This window comes from Hemicordylus capensis, chromosome 4 (assembly GCF_027244095.1).
Source record: "Hemicordylus capensis ecotype Gifberg chromosome 4, rHemCap1.1.pri, whole genome shotgun sequence".
In the NCBI taxonomy this organism is placed as follows: Eukaryota; Metazoa; Chordata; class Lepidosauria; order Squamata; family Cordylidae; genus Hemicordylus; species Hemicordylus capensis.
The window spans coordinates 216849777-216857614 of NC_069660.1; positions in this window are offsets into that span (position 1 = coordinate 216849777).

Below are 7838 nucleotides of genomic sequence, written 5' to 3' on the forward strand. Positions count from 1 at the left end.
TGGCGGGCCATGGTGGCTGCAGGCCCGGCCGCATAGGTGAGGCAGCGGGCCCGGGCGAGGCGGCGGCGATTGGCCCGGGTGGCCGAGGCGAGGCGGGGGCGGCAGGCCCGGGCGGCTGAGGCGAGGCGGCGGTGGGCCCGGGCGGCTGAGTTGAGGCGGCGGTGGGCCCGGGCGGCCGAGGCGAAGATGGCGGGCCCGGGTGGCCGAGGCGAGACTGGCAGCCTGGGCAAGAGGGTGGGGGAGAGGAGGCTGGCCGCAGAGGCCAGCAAGCAGCGGCAATGGGCCTGGCAGGCCCGGCCGCAAAGGATCAAGGCTAGGCGGCAGCGGAACCGGTGGTGGGGGGGAGAGGTAGCCGGCCCCAAAGAGCGAACAGATGCTCTGTGCAGGGTCGGCTTGTTAATTATTATTTCTTGTTTACACAGTCAGACAGGTGTTATTGACTAGTTTGTTTTATCCAGACATCGAGTCCTTCCCAAGGACCTGGGATGCCAGAATTTTATTACCGATATTGTTAGTTATTATAGATATCGTTGCAAAATATAGGCTGTTCCCAGTAAAGCTGCTTTTTGTAATTGGCTGATGGTGATTTCTGTGGCTCCTATGGTGTTGAGGCGCTCTTCAAGGTCTTTTGGAACTGCACCTAGGATGGCAATTACCACTGGGATTATTTTGGTCTTTTTCTGCCACAGCCTTTCAATTTCAATTGGTAGATCTTTGTATTTGGTGATTTTTTCTATTTTTTTCTTCTATTCTGCTATCCCCTGGTATTGCTATGTTGATTATTTTAACTTGTTTTTCTTTCTTCTCAACTACAGTTATATCTGGTGTCTTGTGTGGCAGATGTTTGTCTGTTTGTAGTCGGAAGTCCCATAATATTTTTGCATCTTCATTTTCAGCAACTTTTTCAATTTTATGGTCCCACCAATTTTTGGCTACAGGTAGCTTGTAATTTTTGCAGATGTTCCAGTGTATCATCCCTGCTACCTTGTCATGCCTTTGTTTGTAGTCAGTCTGTGCGATCTTTTTACAACAGCTGATTCACTGTTTCATCTGCTTCTTTACAAAGGTGGCACTTGCTGTTTGTTGTTGACTTTTCGACTTTTGCTCTTATTGTATTTGTTCTTAGTGCCTGTTCTTGTGCAGCCAGTATTAAACCCTCTGTTTCTTTCTTCAAGTTGCCATTCTTAAGCCATTGCCAGGTCTTGGTGATGTATATTATGCAAACATTGACCACTAGTGATTTTAAGCCCGCTAAATTAACGGGCACTAGTAGTACTTTGGTGCCGCCTATCTCCGCCTCCTCTGGCTGCAGCGCACCCGCGGGGAGTGTTCTGCTTAGTGTATACTTCTGACTTGGTTTTTTGTTTCTTTTTTAAAAAACTTTTTTGGCTTGGTATTTGGGCTGCTGCCGCCATTATGTGCCGGTTCCTGCTTCTGATCCTCCCGGTGCCCGTGACTGCTTTAGCGGCAGGGCCGGTTCCGCCGCTGGCGCCTCTGTCTTCCCGGTCCCCTCTTTCTATGGCCGTTTCTGCCTCCTTTACCTCCGCTGCCCTCCCAGTCCTCTCGTACCCCCTCTGCCCTCCTGGCCCCCCAGCTGCCGCTTCTGCCCTCCCCGTAGCCCGTTCCTCGGCCGCCTCTGCCCTCCTCAGCAGTTGGCCGCTTCTGTCCTCCTTCCCTGCACTCAGTCTGGATCCTGTCCCCGCCGTTTGTTTCCTCTCTCTGATCGGGCCAGTCCCGCCGCCGCTGCCGCATTTTTCCGCCACCCCCCCCCACGGTCAGGCCGGTCCCTTTTCCGCTGTTCCCCCCTGTGCAGTCAGGCCGGTCCCGCCGCCGCTGTCTTTCCCTACCCCGCGTCTTTTCCTGCCCAGTCTTTCCCTGCTCCCAACATGGCCGCCCGTGTCCCTGCGGCCGTATCTTTCTCAGACGTTCTGGGCATGCGCTCTGAGCATGCCCAGAACGGCCGAGAAAGACACGGGCTGCAAAGACACGGGATTACAACCAAGGGCTTTATTATAGAGGATGCGGTGGCTTATTTTTCCATTTTTCTGCTCGGTTCTTGACTTGTTCTTTCTTGTAGGCCTGCTTTGTTTCATTGGTGTTGAATAGTTTCTCGTTATTGATCATTTAAAGTGCATCTTCTTCACTGTCCTTGATATATTTTGCAAGGCCTCTTTTCTCCTCCTCTACTGTTTGATGGACTTGCAGCATTCCTCTTCCACCTGAGCTGCGAGGGAGGTATAGCCTATCTACATCACTGCCGGTGTACAGAGCATGATTGATGGTCATGATTTTCCTGGTCTTACAGTCTAGCGTCTCTAGCTGGGTCCAGTCTATGATTCCTGCAGTGTATCTGATAACAGGTATAGCCCAGGTGTTTATGGCTTGTATGGTGTTCCTGCCATTGAGTTTGGACTTGAGGATTTTTCTAACTCTCCTGATGTATTCACTTCCAATTTTTCTTTTAACTTCAGTATGTGCGATGTTATCAGCCTGGAGAATGCCCAAGTATTTGTAATGTTCTTTCTCTTCCAGGTTCTTGATGTTGCTTCCATTGGGCAGTTCTATTCCTTCTGTTTTTCTTATTTTTCCTCTGTTCATTATTAATGCAGCACACTTGTCTAGTCCAAACTTCATTGCTATATCGCTACTGAATACACGGACAGTGTTTAGCAGTGATTCAATTTCTGACTGGGACTTTCTATACAACTTCAGATAGTCCATGTACAGCAGATGGTTGATTTTACTTGATGTTTTAGATGTTTGGTATCTGAGGCCTGTTTTGTTTAGTATTTGTGGAAGTGGAATCATGGTGATTACAAACAACAGAGGGGATAGTGAGTCTCCTTGGAAAATACCTCTTCTAATGCTAACCTGTCCAAGTGTCTCACCATTGATTGTAAACTGTGTACTCCACATGCTCATTGCTTTTTTAAAATAAATATCTGAATATTTTTGCTGACACCAGTTGTTTCTAAACATTTTAGTATCATTGTGTGAGGCAATGAGTCGAAGGCTTTCTTGTGGTCAATCCATGCAACACTTTAGTTTTGTTTTTCTTCTCTTGCAATGTTCTAAAATCATTTTGTCAATCAGCAGCTGGTCTTTTGTGCCTCTGGTGTTCGAACAATTTCCTTTCTGTTCAACTGGAAGCTGTTAGTTAATAAGTATTGCATTACTTCATCTGCTATTATTCCAGTTAATAATTTGAACATGGTTGGCAGGCAGGTTATCGGTCTATAATTACTTGGAACTGCACCTTTTGCTGGGTCTTTCATTATGAGATGAGTTTCCCCAGTTGTTAGCCATTGTTCAATATCACCTCCTTGCAAAATGTGATTGAACTGTTTTGATAGTTGTTTATGAAGGCTTGTTAGTTGTTTAAGCCAAAAGCCATGCATTTCATTGTCGCCTGGTGCAGTCCGATTTTTAATTTTCTTTGCTCTTTCACTTATTAATTCTGGTGTTATTATTAGATCTTGCATTTGTTGGTTACATTTTTCGACTTCGTTCACCCAGCCTGCTTTTTTATTATAATCTATTGGATTGTCCCCTAATTTCCCCCAGAATTGCATTGTTTCTTCTTTATTTGGTGTTTCTAGGTTTCTTGCAGTTTCTCCTTCTATGCTTTGGAAGAAACGTCTCTGATTCGACTGGAACTGGAGATTCTGCCTGTGTTGTGTAATTCTGGCTTCATATCTGCTAATCTTCTTTGACACTGCTGTTATTTGCTGCTTTATTATTTCCAGGACTTCTCTAATTTTCCTTGAATCTAGGTGGTATTTTTGGAGCAGATACTGTTTGGTGTTTTCATTCTTCAGCTTCTTGTCTTTCAAATCTTTCAATTTACTAGCATCTGATATAAGGCTGGAGATTTTATTTTCTAATATAATCTTCCATTTAGGTGATGCACTACTTTCTTTTTTTACTGGTCCACTGATCTTATATCCGAGCTCTTGTGTTGTTATTGTTGCTGCACTGTACATTAGTTGGTTTGTTTCTTGCAAATTATTGGTTGTTATTTCTGCAAGTGCAGCACTGACATCTTTTAATGCCTGAGCAAGTTGTTTTTTGGCAACTCTTTTTAGAGCTGGAAGTCGAACCCTGGTGGTTGTTTGCTTCATGTGCTCAGTTATTTTTTGCTTTAGTTCTTGTTGCTCTTCTGTTAAATGGCATTCGGGTTTTTGAGGTGAAGGCAAAGGGGAGGTTGTCTGGTTTTGATTTTGAAAGAGTTCAGCAACAGTGGCATCCTCTGTTTCCAACACCTCCTCCACCTGCACCTGAGTAACTTCTTGAGCTGGTGGTAATTCTTCTTCCATATCTTGAGCCTGTGTTGCTCTTTGCAGTTCTTCCAGCTCAACTCCTGTGAATACTTTATTTCTTATTATGAATCTTCTCTGGTGATGACCGATCCAGTATAGATTTATTAAAGTTACTGTTGGAAGTTTAAGGACTTTGCTCTGTCTCTTGTCTCAGACAGTGGAGGACAGACTAGTAAGTCAGAGGGCTAGAGGGTCAAGACGTTAGTCATCCCTTCTCTACTGCTCTGACACTATCCCTTTGGATATGTAGATTGCTAATCTTAGGGATTAACTTCCTTTCTCTCTCTCTTTCCTACCTGCCCTTCTACCTTGCAACATGGCAAGCTCCTCTCCATGCACCATGTGTGCAGAGAAGATGCAGAATCCATCTGCATCCAGCTAGATAGATAGATTAGAGATCCTAACTCCTCACTTTCCTATCTAGAATGGAGTTCCTTAATAAATGCCTTATATATTGATTTGAAACTATGAATTGGCTCCAAGTTCCTTTACTCTCAGCATGCACGCATGCAACTAAATTCCACTGTGTTGTGCCTCTGTGCACTCTGCTATAATGAGAAAGGGATTCTCTCACCACAGAGAATTTCCAACGGGTTATGGGAGCCCAGTATTTTGAGCTACGTGTACTGCAACTAGAGAGTTAGTTTTGTTCCAGGAGATCCAGTGAGATCTAGCGTGGACACTTCAAATTGCTAAACTGCAGCAACTGCCTTTTGGAGCCAGTGAGGATGGCTACTTACCTAGAGGGATAACTCAGGCTGACTGTCCTGAGTGCAGACAATTATTTGGAATGGAAAACCAGACCGAGGCTTGCATTGCGCGCTGAAGGACTCGAGAAAATTACTGAGGAAGAGCCGCTCGCAGAAGGAACCACAGCTACTGAGAAGACTGCCAGACAAAATTGGCTGATCAAGGATGCGCAATCTCAAGCTTTGATTGCAGCTTCTGTGAGTAAAAATAACCTTTACACGATATGTGATCTTGGAACCTCAAGGGAAATGCTAAGCAAGCTAGATTCCTTGCATTTGAAGAAGGGGTAGGCATACACTTTTAACTTGAGAAAGAAAATGCAGGATATCCAGTATAAAGATGGGGACTGTTTTGCTACATATATGGGATTTCTAGAAGATTTCTTTTTTCAGTTTAAAGCGGCAGGGGATCAATTTACAGAGAGTCAGAAGCTGGAAGCTCTGTTCCTAAGCATGCCCCCCAGCTATAGCAGTATAATCGGCCAATTGGAAACCCACACCAATCTAAGCTTTGAGGAAGCATTACAAACATTATCTTCTGAAGCAAACAGGAGAAAAGTTTTGAATTCTCGCTATGAAAGTGAATTGGCAAGTAACTTTGCTCTTAAAGCAACAATTGATCATTCCAGAGGAAACCCAAGGTGGGGAGGGAATGCTGCAGGAGGAAACCGCATGGGGCCCCCACATTTACATACAAAGAGATCTGGCTTCATTGCCAAGGAAACTCAGTCCAGAGAGAGAGGTCACATGACCGCCAGCAGGAAGACTGCTCCTGAAATGAGGCCAACTGGGACTAATGTCTTTAGATGTTTTCTGTGTAACCAATTTGGCCACAAGGTGGTGAAGTGTCCCAAGAATCAGCCAAAGAAAAGTAACTTTACAGAAAGGTCTTTTAACAATAATTTTAATGTTTGCTTGATGCAAAGTGATGAAAAGTTCATTTTTGATTCTAGTTCTTCGGTTCATATATCAAATAATCTGGATTTCTATACTGAAGAGACTGTTTATTTGGGCAATAATAACTACAATTAAAGCCAAGAAGAAAGGTGAAGGAATTTTGTATTGTAAATTGCTGGATGGATCTGTTAAACCATTTTTTCTTAAAGATGTTTTGTATATCCCTGACTTCTCAAGCTCCTTGATTTCAATATCCAAGCCAGCCTTTGAACCAGTTCAGAGGGTGGGGGATGTTCTTTAAGGGGCAGGGTAGGCGCTGCCTATCTGCCAGCCCCTGCCTCACCACTTTCTCCCCACCGGAGCTCTCGCAAAAAGCGGGTGTGCGGGGCTACAGCATGCCTCCCTCCAGCCCTGGTCAGCATCGGCATGGAAGTGGCAAGGAAGGCATGCTGGAACCCTGTGCATCCACTTTTTGTGAGAGCTCTGGCAGGGGAAAAGCAGTGGGGCCTGATAGGTAGGCAGCACCTCCCTGCCCCTAGAACACCGTTCCATGCATATCCCTAACAACATCTTGAGTACTCACCTAATATGTAGAAATGTAATTCCCCCTCCTTAGGTGAGACAAGAGCTGTAGAGGAAGTCAAGAGAACCTTTTCTGGAAAGGAGGGCAAATCTTATGGAGTAATCTGTCTTGGACTTCCACCCTGGATAGGCCCCAAGATATTCTGTCTTCATGATGGAAGGTATACAGGGTGAGATAGCTGGGAGGGCTCCCAATTCAGAGGGCCTTTGGGTAGAAACAGCAACCAGAAGTCTAACTTTGTGATACAGAAAGTTCTAGGGAGACGCTGTTTGAAAGGGGGCCTAATTAAAGCCTTGAGGATTAAATTTAAGTTCTATGTCAGGCAACAATAACAATGTACTACAAGAAAGGGGGAAAAGGAAACTTAGGAAACATGTCACATGCCGGTGAGCAGAGACTCTGTTTTGATTGTCGCCGACTATGATGCTTCAGAACACTGGTATGTGACATTTCAAGGTATTGAGCTTTAAGCACTGCCCAATCTCTTGCAGGAATGTTAGGATGTTATATTCAACCTACTACATCCTAGAGGTGTAATTCGGTGCTTGCATTGAGAAGATCTTCATTTGATAGGCATGTTTAGTAGAGCCCTTCCTTGAGTCACCTAAGATGCAGGTATTCAGTATATTAGAATTCAGTATACAGGTGAAACTCGGAAAATTAGAATATCGTGCAAAAGTCCATTAATTTCAGTAATGCAAATTAAAAGGTGAAACTGATATATGAGACAGACGCATTACATGCAAAGCGAGATAAGTCAAGCCTTAATTTGTTATAATTGTGATGCTCATGGCGTACAGCTCATGAAAACCCCAAATCCACAATCTCAGAAAATTAGAATATTACATGGAACCAAGAAGACAAGGATTGAAGAATAGAACAATATCAGACCTCTGAAAAGTATAAGCATGCATATGTATTCAGTACTTGGTTTGGGCCCCTTTTGCAGCAATTACTGCCTCAATGCGGCGTGGCATGGATGCTATCAGCCTGTGGCACTGATGAGGTATTATGGAAGACCAGGATGCTTCATTAGCGGCCTTCAGCAATTCTGCATTGTTTGGTCTCATGTCTCTCATCCTTCTCCTGGCAATGCCCCATAGATTCTCTGTGGGGTCAGGTCAGGTGAGTTTGCTGGCCAATCAAGCACAGTACACTGTATACTTTTCAGAGGTCCGATATTGTTCTATTCTTCAATTCTTGTCTTCTTGGTTCCATGTAATATTCTAATTTTCTGAGATTGTGGATTTGGGGTTTTCATGAGCTGTACGCCATGAGCATCACAATTAT